This window comes from Hyperolius riggenbachi, chromosome 4 (assembly GCF_040937935.1).
Source record: "Hyperolius riggenbachi isolate aHypRig1 chromosome 4, aHypRig1.pri, whole genome shotgun sequence".
Lineage (NCBI taxonomy): Eukaryota > Metazoa > Chordata > Amphibia > Anura > Hyperoliidae > Hyperolius > Hyperolius riggenbachi.
In genome coordinates this window covers 89366614-89382835 of record NC_090649.1, presented here as the reverse complement: position 1 = coordinate 89382835, position 16222 = coordinate 89366614, and the positions used below count along the sequence as shown (strand labels likewise).

The window sequence follows — 16222 nt, the reverse complement described above, 5'->3', positions numbered from 1 at the left end:
TGGGCCTTCTAGTTCACGGAGATGGAGAGCTACGCATGCGCACGCCAGAAGACAGGACCTTTATGCCAGCAGGAGAGGTATCAGCTGATCAGGACGATCAGCTGATCCCAGCGGAACCCCTGAATGGCTGAGTGGCTGGGGACGGCGCTGCGGAGCGCTGTAGTATATATAGATCTTCTTTGTCAGTTGCTGGTTGTCTGCCGTTGCAAATACTTATGTGTGAGCACTCAGACCTCAGTCAGATCCTACAGTTTGTTAGAACTAGTTGGAACTGGGAATTCACACTTAGCCAGATTCCGCTCTTGATGTTTTCTTTCTCATCACTGTGTTATACTTTAGATCAGTTCCAGGGTGTTGAGACCAAGGACCTCACACCCAAGCATAGGATTACTGTGTCATTACTGCGTTATACTTTAGACCAGTTCCAGGGTGTCGGGACCAAGGACCTCACACCCAAGCATAGGATTACTGTGTCATTACTGTGTTATACTTTAGACCAGTTCAAGGGTGTTGAGACCAAGAACCTCACACCCAAGCACAGGATACTGTGTTATTCTTTAGACTAGTTCCTGGGTGTCGAGACCAAGGACCTCACACCTCAGACTAGGATTGTGCTTGTTATCCGTTATGACCTCTGGCTCTGCTGACCTCGCTCTTGCTTTCTGATTTGGTACCTTTGCCTATCTGTCTACTAGTTGCAAACCTTGCCTGTACTCGGTTACCGAATCAGCCTTCTGTCTCTGTACCTTATCTGCTCGTGTATTGCCGACCTGGCCTGTCTGACGCTTCTGACTGTAACTCATCCCTCGAGTGATCAGTCTGTCTGTACTACCTGTGACACTAATCCACCAGGTGTCAGTTAGCTGCAAAGACCTCCTGCTCCTCAGGGAGTCCTTCCTGCAGTTCAGCCAGTGGCCTCTACCCCTTAGGAGTCCACTGGCTGCAGTACAGTCTGATTCCCAATCCACCGGGGAATCACTGGCTGCAAGACTATCTCTATTGCCTCCTCTTAAAGAGATAGTTCCTGCACAGCCCGAGGCCACCTGCCCCTCAGGTGGTCACTGGCTGCAGTAGTATCTGTGTCTCTTGCTCCACGGGAGATAGCCTACAGTTGCACCAAGCACTTACACTTCATTAGGTGTCCAGAGGTTAGTCATACTTGTATTATTGGTGATTCTGCAGATCATCCATAATCAGATTCTCTCTGTGTGCTGACACCAATCGTTACACAGCGCAGGTGAAATGTTAAAATCGTCTGGGACATCAATGGGTAAACAACAAGAAATACAAAGTGGGTAAAGTTAGCCAACTAATGGTATCACCTTGATCCAACACTTCCAAAGCAATGTTATGTAAGTAATCATATTTCATGATGCTGAAATAATTTATCTTAGATACATTTTTATGTTATGAACATTCCTAGCTTCACACTGACACAAATTGTACAAAATAATCTGTAAAGTGCTGCAGAGAATATGTCAGTACTTTCTATATGAACAATATTAATCTGGATATCTTAAAGGGAACCTGAAGCGAGGAAAATTATTTAAAATAAACACATGACAAAGCTGCAAATGAATATTACATACTTGCCTCACTGTTAGTTCCTCTCAGAAGCTCACCATTTTCTTCTTACAGTGATCCCTTCCAGTTCTGACAATATTTTGTCAGAACTGAAATATACCAGTTGCTATCAGTTATATATCAGCAGCTGTCAGTTACAACTGAATGTGCAAGGTAATGTCCATGTTTCCCTATGGATCAAGTGGGTGATATTACAGTTTAATAGTGTGCTGACCAGGAAGCTGGTAGGGGGTAATGGCTATTTTTAAAATGGAGGACCGAGAAATCCATGGATAATAGTGGACAAATAGGATGCAGGAGAGGAGAAAGAGACTGAGTAGTAGACTACACAGGAGGTAAGTATGACCTGTGCATGATTATTTTAACTTTTTATTTTTAGTTCAGGTTCTCTTTAAAGTGACACTGAAGTGAAGAAAAAAAAAACTTATGATATAATGAATTGCACAAGTAGTACGGATAATAGCTGGTGGATAGTGTAAGGTGGCTGGATAGTGTAATGGTTAAGGGCTTTACCTCTGACACAGGAGACCTGGGTTCGAATCTCGGCTCTGCCTGTTCAGTAAGCCTGCACCTATTCAGTAGGAGATCTTGGGCAAGTCTCCCTAACACTGCTACTGCCTATAGAGCGTGCCCTAGTGGCTGCAGCTCTGGCGCTTTGAGTCCGCCAGGAGAAAAGCGCGATATAAATGTTCTGTTTGTTTGTTGTTGTTAATAGAACATTAGAAGCAAAGAAAAGTCTCATATTATTATTTTCATAGTTTTTTTTATAACATTTCATCATTCTGTCATATTTGCAGTGTACAAACTACACTGTGTATTGTAAACTATGAAACAGAGCAGAGCTAATGGCCCTTTAAACTCTCCTGCAGTAAAACCTTATCTGAAGCTGTCTCTCACTGTTTCTTTGATGTATACGTGCTTCAGAAAGCAGCACTGTATTTGACCCAAGCTGGTTCAGAGAGCTCAGAGGAGCTCTTTTGCATTGATAACAACTGCAGTTTCTTAACTTTACCTGTACTGGAAACAGTATGAGATTTCTTTATTTGCTACTATTGTTCTACAATATTTCTTAGCTGTACTACACATACAATTCATTAGCTCATAAGTTTATTTTCACTTCAGATTCCCTTTAACAGACAAATAGCAAGATTGCATGAGATACTCATGACGTGACATATTTTGTATATGAGGACACTCCTTTCTGAAGCAGCAGAACAGGTACTGTATATGTAAAGTGACATACCGGTATTACATCTCTCTACATCAGAATCAAATGACTACTAAAGATGTAACCGTCTCACACATCTGCCCCGGACTTATCCCAAAACTGCCGCCTTACACTCATGAACCATAAAGACAAAAGTTTGCATTACTTTCTTTAAGAAAAGTTCACCAATAGTGGAGAAACCCTATGTAAGCAATCTCTGCTCATTTGCATTCATGGGGAATTAGGAAGAGTTGTAAAACATTTAAGCTTCAGTCAGATCTGGAGGGAATTGTGGTGTAACAAGCAATGCCAAGGTGGCAGAGACAAAGAGATGAATATTTCATGGATTGGTTTTGTTTCATGTGTTTTAGGAAATGAGCGGAATATATAAAAATGACAGGCCAGCACGCACCATTTAAAATGCAGTAGTACTTCTTCCTCTCATGGGAGAGCATGTAACAGTATAACCTTCCAGCAGTGGTCAGCAGTTACTGGAGGATGTGCAATATCGGAACTTCTGCTAACTTTCCATGGTCCATCTGTTTTATTCAAGAAATTCTCAATGTATGATAAGGCTGCAGTGTAATGCAGAGGAGTAGCTATGGGGGGAAAGGGGTACACCTGTCCCCGGGCGCAGCATCTGGTGGGGGGGCGGCACAGCTACAGGTTTTACTTTCCCTGATGCGTCCCCGAAGAGTCTATGAAAGACAGCGGAAGGATGCAATCTTCTCCCCTGCTTCCTCCTGCTCTGTGCCCCGGAGTTTTGTTTTACTTAATCTCCCTGCTGTAATCAGTGCTTGCCATGTTTGCATCAGCAAAGCAGACCACGTGTATTTCTGTGTACCTCCCAACTTTCTAATGCCTGGTACACATGATGCAATGTCCTGCCAGGTGGATGGGTAAAATTGATCATTTCCAACATGTCTGATCTGCTACTCATGGAGAACAGGATCGATTTCGTGCAGTGCTGATCTGAAAATCGATTCTGTTCTTAATCGATGCAGATCGGAGATGCAGAAAATTATTCTAAATCTCAAACATCTCTGGGAAAGCATGATGGACTCCTTTATGGTTCACACCTTGTCACGGGGGGAGGGAACGCAAAAACTGACTTTGTCCTCAGGTGCTGGAAACACTAGCTACATCTCTGGTCTAATGTTTCACATACCCTAGAAACTTAAATACGAACTGTGATTTTTGTAACGAGCGAATATGGCCATTTTGTTTTACCACCATTGTTAAAGGAAACGTAAAGTGAAATAAATCTGCCCAGTTTAACTCATCTGGGGCTTCTTCCAACCCTCTGTACTCCTCCTGGTCCTTCACTGTTCTGTTCAGCCGCTTGCTAACTGGGCTAGTCACAGGGTACAGCATATGTATGGCCCCGACGCTTCCTCTATCAGGCTCCTGCGGCTGGGGGCGTTTGGAGCTTGCGCAATTGCATTTCATACAAACTGCTCAAGCATATTATAGCAATGGGAGCACAATTGAGGAGGGGCGTAGCCAAGGGCCTCACATGCCGCTCCACTTTACCCCTCCTAAAACTGCACCAGGGCTGGATTCATCATAAGGCACTGTAGGCACGTGCCTACAGGCACCTGATGATGGAAAGGCGGCCCACTCCCCTTCCCAAGTGCCTACCTCCCTCCTTCCCTATGCATAGTCCTGATGATAAAGTAAATAAGAGATTACGTAACCTGCTCTCAGCATTCAACTGATTAGAATTCCCTTCAATCAGGGGCAATTCTAGCTACCTAATACTGGGGGACAACTCTAGCTACTTAATATTGAGGTTCCTTTAGCTACTTAACCACTTGAGGACCTAGCCTTTACCCCCCCCCCCCCCTTAAGGACCAGCGCTGTTTTTTCAGATCTGTGCTGGGTGGGCTCTACAGCCCCCAGCACAGATCAAATGACAGGCAGAGCGACCAGACCGCCCCCCTTTTTTCCCCACTAGTGGGATGATGTTCTAGGGGGGTCTGATCACTCCTGCATGCTGTGGGTGGCGGGGGGCACCTCAAAGCCCCCTCCACCGCAGGATTCCCCCTCTCCCTCTCCTCCCTCCCTGCCCCGGAGATCGGAGGCTGCACAGGAACGGATCTGTCCTGTGCAGCCTCTAACAGGCTCCTGCCTGTCATGTGACAGCGATCCCCGGCCGCTGATTGGCCGGGGATCGCTGATCTGGTACAACGCTGCTACTGTAGCAGCGTTGTAAAAATGTAAACAAAGCGGATTATTTCCGCTTGTGTTTACATTTAGCCTGCGAGCCGCGATCGGCGGCGCGCAGGCTATTCACGGAGCCCCCCGCCGTGAAATGACAGGAAGCAGCCGCTCGCGCGAGCGGCTGTTTCCTGATTAATTCGCCTGCAGCCGGCGACGCAGATGTGCGTCGCTGGTTCTGCAGCTACCACTTTGCCAACGCGCGGTATGAGTGCGCGGTCGGCAAGTGGTTAATACTGGGGGGCAATTCTAGCTACGTAATGTTGAGGGTACCTCTTGCTACCTAATACTAAGGGGCACCTGTAGCTACCTGGGCAAGGGAAGTAAGGGAGAAGTGACGGCTGGGGCAGCCAGCACACTTGCGGTGCGGTGCCGTTCAGCAGGGGTTTGTAGATTCCTAAAGGGCAAAGACTAGGGTGCCAGGACATCTGTGCCTTTAGGCTCCTCCGAGGTAAATCCAGGCCTGACTGCAGCTGTTGGATCGATTGATCTTCCCAGTGTATCACTGTGCTGGAAACTGTTCCCTATCTACTGTTTACTTCATTTTCAACTTGCACTCCTGCTTATTCCTAACTTGCACTCCTGTGGCATCGATTGACCTATCCAGCATATCACTGTGGTGGGAACTGTACTCTGTTCACTTCTTTTATTTTAATTTGCACTCCTATTTATGTAATTTTTGATTTGCACTTCAGTTTATGCTTATCCTGTTATCTACAATTTCTATCCCTACCCTGGGCAATTGTATGTTCATGTTTTGGGTTCAAGGTATGTTTTGGGTTCAAGGTGCGTTTGTAGTTCCTGGGGGGGCTCAGCGCATCTCTGATGGAGGCCATTCGGAGGCGGCCTGGTGTTGCGCTGATCCACCTTTTGCGCAATTTTCGATTTTATTTGATTAGCCGCACCCAGGCTATGCATATACATAGGTTAGGATTTAGTTAGTGTTAGGCCCCTCCCATGGAGGATTGACTTCTTCGCAGTGGGAGGGACGAGTACTTAATAGGTTGCATGCAAGCTGTTAATGGAAACCAACATCCTCCTCTAGTGGTAGACTGGTCATGTGTATGCTCGGTGTGTATTCGACCCCACAAGTGGGGCTTGCACTCTTTTGCAGGTAGGCACTAGACTGTTTTTAAGTAGCTATGCTCATTTCCTTGCTATGTACTAATGTAATTCGTTTTTGGTCAGCTGCTCCCACTTAACAGCCATGCTTTTAGTGTATATGCAGAGCTTCTGTTTGGGTTCAAGGTGCGTTTGTAGTTCCTGGGGGGGCTCAGCGCATCTCTGATGGAGGCCATTCGGAGGCGGCCTGGTGTTGCGCTGATCCACCTTTTGCGCAATTTTCGATTTTATTTGATTAGCCGCACCCAGGCTATGCATATACATAGGTTAGGATTTAGTTAGTGTTAGGCCCCTCCCATGGAGGATTGACTTCTTCGCAGTGGGAGGGACGAGTACTTAATAGGTTGCATGCAAGCTGTTAATGGAAACCAACATCCTCCTCTAGTGGTAGACAGGTCATGTGTATGCTCGGTATTTATTCGACCCCACAAGTGGGGCTTGCACTCTTTTGCAGGTAGGCACTAGACTGTTTTTAAGTAGCGCTGCTCATTTCCTTGCTATGTGTTTACATTTAGCCTGCGAGCAGCGATCGGCGGCCCGCAGGCTATTCACGGAGCCCCCCGCCGTGAAATGACAGGAAGCAGCCGCTCGCGCAAGCGGCTGTTTCCTGATTAATTCGCCTGCAGCCGGCGACGCAGATGTGCGTCGCTGGTTCTGCAGCTACCACTTTGCCAACGCGCGGTATGAGTGCGCGGTCGGCAAGTGGTTAATACTGGGGGGCAATTCTAGCTACGTAATGTTGAGGGTACCTCTTGCTACCTAATACTAAGGGGCACCTGTAGCTACCTGGGCAAGGGAAGTAAGGGAGAAGTGACGGCTGGGGCAGCCAGCACACTTGCGGTGCGGTGCCGTTCAGCAGGGGTTTGTAGATTCCTAGAGGGCAAAGACTAGGGTGCCAGGACACCTCCGAGGTAAATCCGGGCCTGACTGCAGCTGTTGGATCGATTGATCTTCCCAGTGTATCACTATGCTGGAAACTGTTCCCTATCTACTGTTTACTTCATTTTCAACTTGCACTCCTGCTTATTCCTAACTTGCACTCCTGTGGCATCGATTGACCTATCCAGCATATCACTGTGGTGGGAACTGTACTCTGTTCACTTCTTTTATTTTAATTTGCACTCCTATTTATGTAATTATTGATTTGCACTTCAGTTTATGCTTATCCTGTTATCTACAATTTCTATCCCTACCCTGGGCAATTGTATGTGCCAAACCCAATTCCGGGCACAACCCAGTCGTGCTTGGTAGTTAAAATTATGTTTTTCTGATTTTGAACTGATGTACAGTCCAGTGTCCATGTTTCCCTATGGCCTCTTACACACTATACGCTGAAAAACTGAAGCTTTTTCACAGTGCACTGCTATGGAAGAAAAAAAAACACATTACTACACAATGCACCACAATGCATTGAGTATAAAAAGGGTCCTAATTTTAAAGGTCATGCTGGGCATTTTAACGAAAGTTTGTCGCCAGCAAATGCAAGTAATAGCCCTTGAACTCCAGCTGTTTTGAATGCGCAGATTATGTTGCAAGCGTGTATTGGTAAACACGTTTGCTGGGGCGAACGCCATCCATAATCTATTGCAATATTTTATTTTATTGACATGCTGAGCTCTTATGGGCTAAGTTCCCTCTCCTCTTCTATTGTGTTTATGTAATGATCCATATTTCAAATATATGCAGGCCCGAATTTACATCACAGGAGCCTATAGGCACAGATGCCCTGGCACCCTAGACCGTGCCCTCCATGAACCTATAAACACCCACCAAACCACACCGCCAGTGTGCTGGCTGTCCCAGCTGTCACTTCTCCCTTACTTCTCTTGCCTGTCATAGCTACAGGTGTCCCTTAGCATTAGGTAGTGAGAGGTGCCCTCAGTATTAAGTAGCTTGTGGTGCCCCCGACTGAAGGGAGATGTCATTACTGGAATGCCAAGAGCTGGGTGAGTAAGCTCAATTTATGCTCTGCTTGGGACTCTGAATAGGGAAGGAGGGCGCAAGGCACTGGAGGAGGGGAGTGAGCTGCCTTTCTATCATCGGGCGCCTATAGGCACATGCCTACAGTGCCTTATGGTAAATCCGGCCCAGAATATACGTGTGCATGATCATATCCTTTGATTTGTTATCCTCACATTTTAGCCTCACAGGAGAAGCTGCTATTTATTAAAATAATCCCATATTTTATAATAGACATAAAACTACAATAATAATATTAATACGAATAATAATATAAAATTAAGAGAAACAAGTCATTAAGATGTAAAGCGCACATTTGATTTTCAGTTGCCTTTAGTTACTTTACCACTCTGCTAAAATGATGTGTAATTAACTGCGAATGATCATTAGGAGGTGGAATTATGGGATCCTTCTGCATAATTGCACATAATGTGAGTTTATATTGATTCAGCACCAACTTACGGGCAATGCGTCATCTGAGAACAGAATGTTATAAAAGTTTAACCCCCGAGACACTCTTAATTGCACTGATCTGACCCAAAGTGACCTTAACGCTTTAGATTAACATAACACCACCTCTTACACTAACCTAATACCGTACTAGCTCCCCAACTGTTTTCCTTACATTGACCTTAAAGAGGAGCTGTTAGCCATACTATCTCAGAAAAAAAACACATATATTAGTAGATAAATAGTTGCTCTACTTACATAACAAATGTATTGCACTGTTCACATTTTGATTTCAGTAAGTTTTATATCGTAAATAAAGAGAATTCTGTTTCTGTTAGTTTCCATCTTAGAATCCCTGTGTTTGAAGCCAATCCTGGTGTCATTTCCTCCCTAAGGCCTCATTCACATCAGGTCCGTATCTGTGCGCTTTTCACAGCGCACTGCCCTGTGCGATCAGCAAGGTATTGATTTTCCCATGTAACTAAATGTAGCTGGTTCACATCTATGCGCTGCGCTGAGCAGCATTACAAAAACGTAGTGTTGCATGCATTTCTGTGCGCTGAGCTGTAAAGCGCACATCAATGCAAGTGAATGGGTGCGCTTTTTTAGCGCATAGAAGCGCATACAAGCGCATAGAAGCGCATGCGTTTTTTACCCCTAATTGGAGAAAAAAATACATGTACATAGAAAAACAAAGTTTTATTGACAACTACTGCTACAATAAGAAAAACGTGCTTTAAAGAAGCGCAGCGCAACACACAGAAACATGCACTAAAGCACGCACAAGGGCATGCGTTTTTTTACCACGTGCTTTCACACGTTTTTCAGCGCAGCAGATGTGAACGAGGCCTTACTCTGTTTCTTCTCCTCTGCCTGATTGTGTATGTATGTATGTATGTATGTGTGCAGAGCCGGCCTTTGTGGGGGGCAAGTGGGGCAATCGCCCCAGGCCCCGCTCCTGAAGAAGGCCCCGCACCCTCTGAGACCGGAGAGCCTAGATATACACTTATACAGGGAAAGTTCTGCCGCACATTGATTTTACATCCTGTACTCTCACAGGCACAGATGACCACAGGCAGCGCAGCAGTGAAGGGAGCCTCTAGCCAATAAAAGCAGCATAAGCTTCCCTCAGCCAATCGTAGTGCTGCTGAGGTCAGCCACTGCGAGACCTCCTCTCTCAGTGGCTGACCTCAGCAGCACTACGATTGGCTGACAGCGTTTGAAAACAGTGCCGGGAATGTCAGGCTCACTATGGCTGCGTGTCTCAGAAGAAGCCTTATGCAGGGCTGAAGATTCTGAAACATGCAGCTGCAGGGAGGCAGAGAGGAGAGAGGCTTCCACTTGTTATCAGCCCGCTCTCTGCTATTAGACAGTTGGAAGGAGCGGCTCCAGCTGGTCTGACAGAATCATGATGGCTACTGAATGCCAGGAGCAGATTCCTTCACAGGTCAGGTAAGAGGATCAAGTTCATCAGAGTGCATCGCAGTGTGCAGGGACCAGCCTTTGAAGTGGACACTGCAGGAGTGACAAGTTGCTGGAGAGTGGTGAGGTATACCTTGTGCAAACAGCTCTGCTAAACTATTATTTGCTCCAGATTGTTTTTTCTACCTGATGTTATCAAAGCACAATTTAAATTCCCTCACATGCTAACTAACTACATTTACACTTGATCCATGTGAAGTCTGTACCAGGTTGTTCACATCTGTGGTAACGGTTTCTTTATCTCACATCCGTGGCGTTACATTTCTGCACCATACATCTGTGGCATAACTATTCTGCATCTCACATCTGTAGCATAACTATTCTGCATCTCACATCTGTAGCATAACGATTCTGCATCTCACATCTGTGGCATAAGAATTCTGCATCTCACGTCTGTGGAGTAACGTTTCTGCATGCTACATCAGTGGTGTAACGTTTCTGTTTTGTACATCTGTGGAGTATTTGGAGCAATGTTTGGAAATATTGCCTTATTATATGTGGGTTTTTTTTGGGGGGGGAGGTAAATGTCTTATTGCACTATCTAACCTATACTGGGGCACCTACCTATCCAACCTATACTGGGGGCACCTACCTATCTAACCTAGTGTGTGTGTGTGTGTGTGTGTGTGTGTGTGTGTGTGTGTGTGTGTGTGTGTGTGTGTGTGTGTGTACACAACATGTAGACGTGTATCTACAGCATATGTCTCTAGGCCCCGCATATGACACTCGCCCCAGGCCCCGCATACTCTAAGGCCGCCTCTGTATGTGTGTACAGTATGTATGTATGCCCCCCTTATGCTAGGCATACACGGTTAGATAGTTCTTATCAATCGAGCCGCTGATGGCTCCATTGATAAGATCCAACCTGTCCAATCACCGCGGGCGTAAAATAGAAAAAAGCGAAGCGCTGATAAGAACCGCCCGCGGGGACGAGTGGGAATCGATACGCATGGGTATCCTCACAAATCATTGTGTGACTTTGCAGACCTGGTTTATCTGTATGGATCGGATTTCACTTTCTCAGCTTCTCAGCACAAGAAATATTGGCCAATCAGAGAGGAACAGAGGTGTGGGAGGGGACATCGGCAGTGAAAGAAACTTAACCACTTGAGGACTGCAGGGCTAAACCCCCCTAGTGACCAGGCCATTTTTAGCAAAATTGGCCACTGCAGCTTTAAGGCCAAGCTGCAGGGCCGCACAACTCAGCACACAAGTGATTTCCCCCCCCCCCTTTTCTCCCCACCAACAGAGCTCTCTGTTGGTGGGATCTGATCGCTCCCCCATGTTTATTTTTATTTAAATAAATATTATTGTTGTTTTTTTTTCTAAAAACCCCTGTTTCTTTAAATGTATTCCCTCCCTCCCTCCCTCCCCACAGCCGGCCAATTATGGCGATCGGCTGTCATAGGCTTCTGCCTATGAGAGCCGATCGCTCTCTTGTCCCCCATGGGGACAGCCGTGTCACACGGCTGTCCCCAGTGCTGCGCTGCTGCTCATCGCAGCGCTGCAACAAGTAAATAGACGGCGTGATCGCCGTCTAACAGTCTCTCGAGCGGCAATAGCCGCTCGGAGACTGAAGGCGGGGCGGAGCTCCGCCCTCCGTGCATGAGATGCGCGCACACCATGCGCGCGATCTTATGCAAAATAGAGCCCCAGAACTTTACGCCAATTGGCGTTAGGCGGTCCTGGGGCTGCCGCCGCGGCCACGCCCACTGTCGTGACGCGGGCGGCAGAAGGTTAAGGCTGCATTAGTTATGTATGAGGAGAACGGGAGGAAAAAAAAAACAACCAGCATGCACTGCAACTTATCTTTTGCAGCAGATGTACCAAATAAGAGCAGGGGACATGGTAAATGATATCCTATTGAGAAGAAAATTAAGTGAGATTTTTAACTTTTGGATTGCCTGGTTAGCATCCTTATTATTTGTTTACCATATACAAATAGAGAATTGATTTTTAATTTTATGCCTAACAGTTACTCTTTAACTCTGTGCTAACCACCACACCCTAACTCTAATTCTCACATTACAACTGGGCTCAACTTCAAACCTAACCATTTAAACAAGTCATAACTCTAACCTATAGATGCAGGAATGATTCAATTAAACTGTACATAATCATTCTACTTAACCTCCCTGGCATTCTGATTCGGCGCAGCCGCACGGCCGTGGGTTGTTTTTTAAACCTAATTTTTTTTTTAAATCATGGAGCTAGCCTATCGCTAGCTACATGATACCCCCCTCCCTGCCGATTCCCGCCCACTCTTCCGATCACCGCCAGTGATCATGCCCATCAGGAAATCCTGTTCTGAACGGGATTTCCTTCAGGGCTTCCCCCATCGCCATGGCGACGAACGGAATGACGTCATCGACGTTGTGACGTCATAGGGAGTCCTGATCCACCCCTCAGCGCTGCCTGGCACTGATTGGCCAGGCTGCGCATGGGGTCTCGGGGGGGGGGCCCTATTACGTGACAGGTAGCAGCAGATCGGCGGCAAGCGGAGAAAGCTGCGTGTTTCAAACATAAAAAAAAATTATACAAGAGCGGTGCCCTCCGGCATCACTGGACGAGCTCAGCTCATCCAGAACGCTAGGGAGGTTAGAGTGTACCTGAGGCGATACATGACATGATGAGAGAAACATGGGTATGTACTGTACAAAACATATTAATAACCAGGCTCTTTTACTTGTTTTATATTACTGCCTGTAAGAGTTAATTTCTAGGCATGGAAAGTGACAGCTTCTGTCTTGTTCGTACCTTTTCAGGAACATAGTAAACATCACCGATAAGCAGCCATAAAAATTTTCCTGGCAGAATACAAGTTCTGAGGGCAAAGAGAAATAAAATACATGAACTATTGGCCTTTTTCTTGCTCTGAGACACTTAATAGGCTGCCGCTAACTGGAAAAAGTAAAACATTCAACCTACTTTGTAAATGTTTAAAAATAAAATAAAGCCATGAGATATCTTTAAAAAAGTTAATTTATAGGAGTAGTATGATACATTTAATTGTTTATCTCATCAGTTTATTTTCACCTCGGGTAAACTTTAACACTAACTGACAAACGCTACAATAACCCCCAACTGGTTGCCAACACTAATAAAGAAATCTTCTGTAACTCTAAAGAGACGAGCAGAAATTGCATAGCCATGGCTTACCTGAAATAAGGGTGCAGTTAGTGTGGGTAAACATTTCCCTAGATTGACTTAGGTGTTGATCTGGTGCAATAAGACCTATTCAACTCTGTATACATTTTTAAACCTGTCTGCTACAAAAGCCTCACCACTATGATCTACAAGCCACACCTCCCAATACAGAGGTTTCTCTTGCAAAGTTTCAATTGTATTATATTTGGATCAATAAGAACCATTAGCAGTAATACAAAAAAGCCCTAGGGGGAACTTATCTGAACATTGTACCGTGTATTACCACTAGTTCATTCATATTAAAAGGTTTACTATGCCTCTTTACAAGATAGACCACCCCCTTTTTTTAAGAACCACATAGGTTGGTATTTAGTTAGGAGGTAGTCAAGCAGCGAATGAAGCAGTGCATGTTGAGTGTGAGGCCTATCAGGTATGCAGAGGTCCTGGCTGCAGGCTACCTTAAAAACCACTTAACGACCGCCTAATGCCGATAGGTGGCGGCAGGTCGTAAGTGGATTTGCATGGAAGTTCACAAAGGGTGTCTCAGTGAACAGCCTGCAAGCCTCCGATTGCGGCTCGCAGGCTAAATGTAAACACGCTGCGCTGAAGCCTATCTGAGGCGGTACAGGATGGATCGCTGTCCTGTACCGCCCATAGGAAGGAGGGGAGGGAGGGAAAGAGAGGGAGGCCGAATATCGATCCGGAGGGGGGCTTTGGGGAGCCCCCCGCTAGGCCACACAGAGCGGCGGCGATCAGACCCCCCCCCCCAGCAGGACATTCCCCTAGTGGGGAAAAAAGGGGGGAAGTCTGATTGCCCTGCCTCAATCCTGATCTGTGCTGTGGGCTGAAGAGCCCCCCAGCACAGATCTGTCAAAAATAGCCCGGTCCTTAGAGCAGAACTGTGAGTGGAGAATGATAGAAGGATAACACAACTGTCCTGCAGGCACATTTCTCTTTCCTCCAGTCAGATCAATGTCTCTGGTCTCCACAGCTTTCAGCATGTGTGTCACTCTTCCCATGACCTCCTAGTATAGGCCTGGGCAAACTTTACACGGCCCGGGACGCATTGTGTGGACTGCGGGCGGCATTCCTATCATTTTTGGCCTCCTCCCATTCCCTCCCTGCAGTGCACGTGATGCCGTTACCATGGAGTTCATAGGAGTCAGATAACCTTAGACTTTTACCGGCAAATGACTTGCCGGTAAAAAAAATTCCGGCGCCGGCTTTCTAGTGGAATTTCTGGCTGAGCCGGCCAGATTCCGGCTGGGTGGCAACCCTATGGAGATGTGACGCAGGAAGCCGAGAGTGCGTAAGTATTAACCCCCTCTAATCGCCCACTCACAACTCTGCAGGGAGGGAGAGGGGAAAGAGAGGGATCTGGCCGCCTGTTGGTGGGCCAGATGAACAGCACACGTGATCTGGCCCACGGGCCGTAAATTGCCCAGTGCTGTCCTAGTATGTGGCATGGATTTGAACATGTCAGTTGGAAACCTGTGACTTTGAGCAGCAATGACACATTGGGGAGACATCGGGAATCCTGGGAAAATTGACAAGACTAGAAGAGGGACAAACATGGTAGTAGGAGGCTTGCGTGAACAACTGTTACAGCAAGTTCTGCTTATGGCATTACTCTTCATTTGGAGGAGGTAAGGGCTGGAGATGGGGGCAATACAGGCCAAACTCGAAAAATGAGAATATCGTGGAAAAGTTTATTTATTTCAGTAATTCAACTTAAAAGGTGAAACTAATATATGAAATAGACTCATAACATGCAAAGTGAGATATTTCAAGCCTTTATTTGTTATAGTTTTGATGATTCTGGCTTACAGCTTATAAGAACCCCAAAATCAAAATCTCAGACCATTAGAATATTATGAAAAGGTTCAATATTCTAGGCTCAAAGTGTCCGACTCTAATTAGCTAATTAAACCAAAACACCTGCAAAGGGTTCCTATTTCATATATTAGTTTCACCTTGTAACGATTGGTGTAAAGGTGGCCACACACGATACAATAAAATGATCCGATTTTACAGCAATTCGATGAAAACGATCCTATCTCTCGAAAAAATCAAAAGCTTTTTTTTTCATTCGACTGAAAAATCCGATCGGAATTTCCGTTTTTTTTATTTAAATCGATCCGGAATGCCAGATATTTCTGTTCAATTTCTCTAAAGATTGTATGGGGTGTGTTGGATTGCAAGTTTATTAATATACACACCCTAGCAATTTTCTCAGAGTTTCCAATCATTTTTATCATAATTGGGGAAAAATTGAACATAGGTGTGTGGTACATTGGTCATATTTTTTAATTTGTTACAATCAGTCAGAAAAATTGATTGCAATTCTTAAATTGAACAGATATTTAAAAAATTGTATGGTGTGTGGCCACCTTTAGACAGAGAGGATCTGATTACCGGTGATCTGCAGTATCACCGAGAATGCAGTTATATACCCGATTATTGATGATCTGCAGTATCACCGATAATCAGATATATCTCTAACCTCTGGACACCTGAGTGATGAGAGTGTTTTGGTGCAACAGTAATACTTTGAGGACCGCACCTGAATATCAGGTGCTAGAGCAATAAGGAGTACTGCTCCGCAGCAAGTTCCTTCCGTTGGTCTGAAATCTCCACATGGAGGAGTCAGGCCAAGAGTGGGAAGGACAGAACGTGAGTGACACCAATGAGGGAGTGTCACTGACAGATCTGTGAACTGAATCTCTCAACAGGAGAGATAGTTCTCGAGGTCGGGCAGGCCAGGTCGTTAACACACGGACAGATAAAGTACAGAGACAGGAGACAGATGCAGAATCCTAAGACTAGCCGTATCAGAATGACAAAGGTACAAAATCAGAGATCAGAAGAATGGTCAGGAAAGCAGAAGGTCATAACAAATAATCAACAATTCCTAGACTAAGGTGTGAGGTCCTTGATCATCAACCCCTAGGAAACTGGTCTAATGTAACACAGATACTGACAGGGTCTGAGTGCTACCACGTAGTGATCGCAACGCCAGACACCAGAGGAATGACCAGCACCCAGTATATA

General features: G+C 45.7%; 1 long non-coding RNA gene across 2 annotated transcripts in view; it reads right to left on the bottom strand.

The window, feature by feature from the left end:
- Positions 1-16222, bottom strand: part of LOC137570410 (uncharacterized) — a 57628-nt gene that overhangs the window by 30742 nt on the left and 10664 nt on the right. For both annotated transcript variants that reach the window (XR_011031025.1, XR_011031026.1), the window contains exon 3: positions 12782-12848. This is a non-coding gene — a long non-coding RNA (uncharacterized lncRNA). The remainder of the gene's footprint in view (positions 1-12781; positions 12849-16222) is intronic.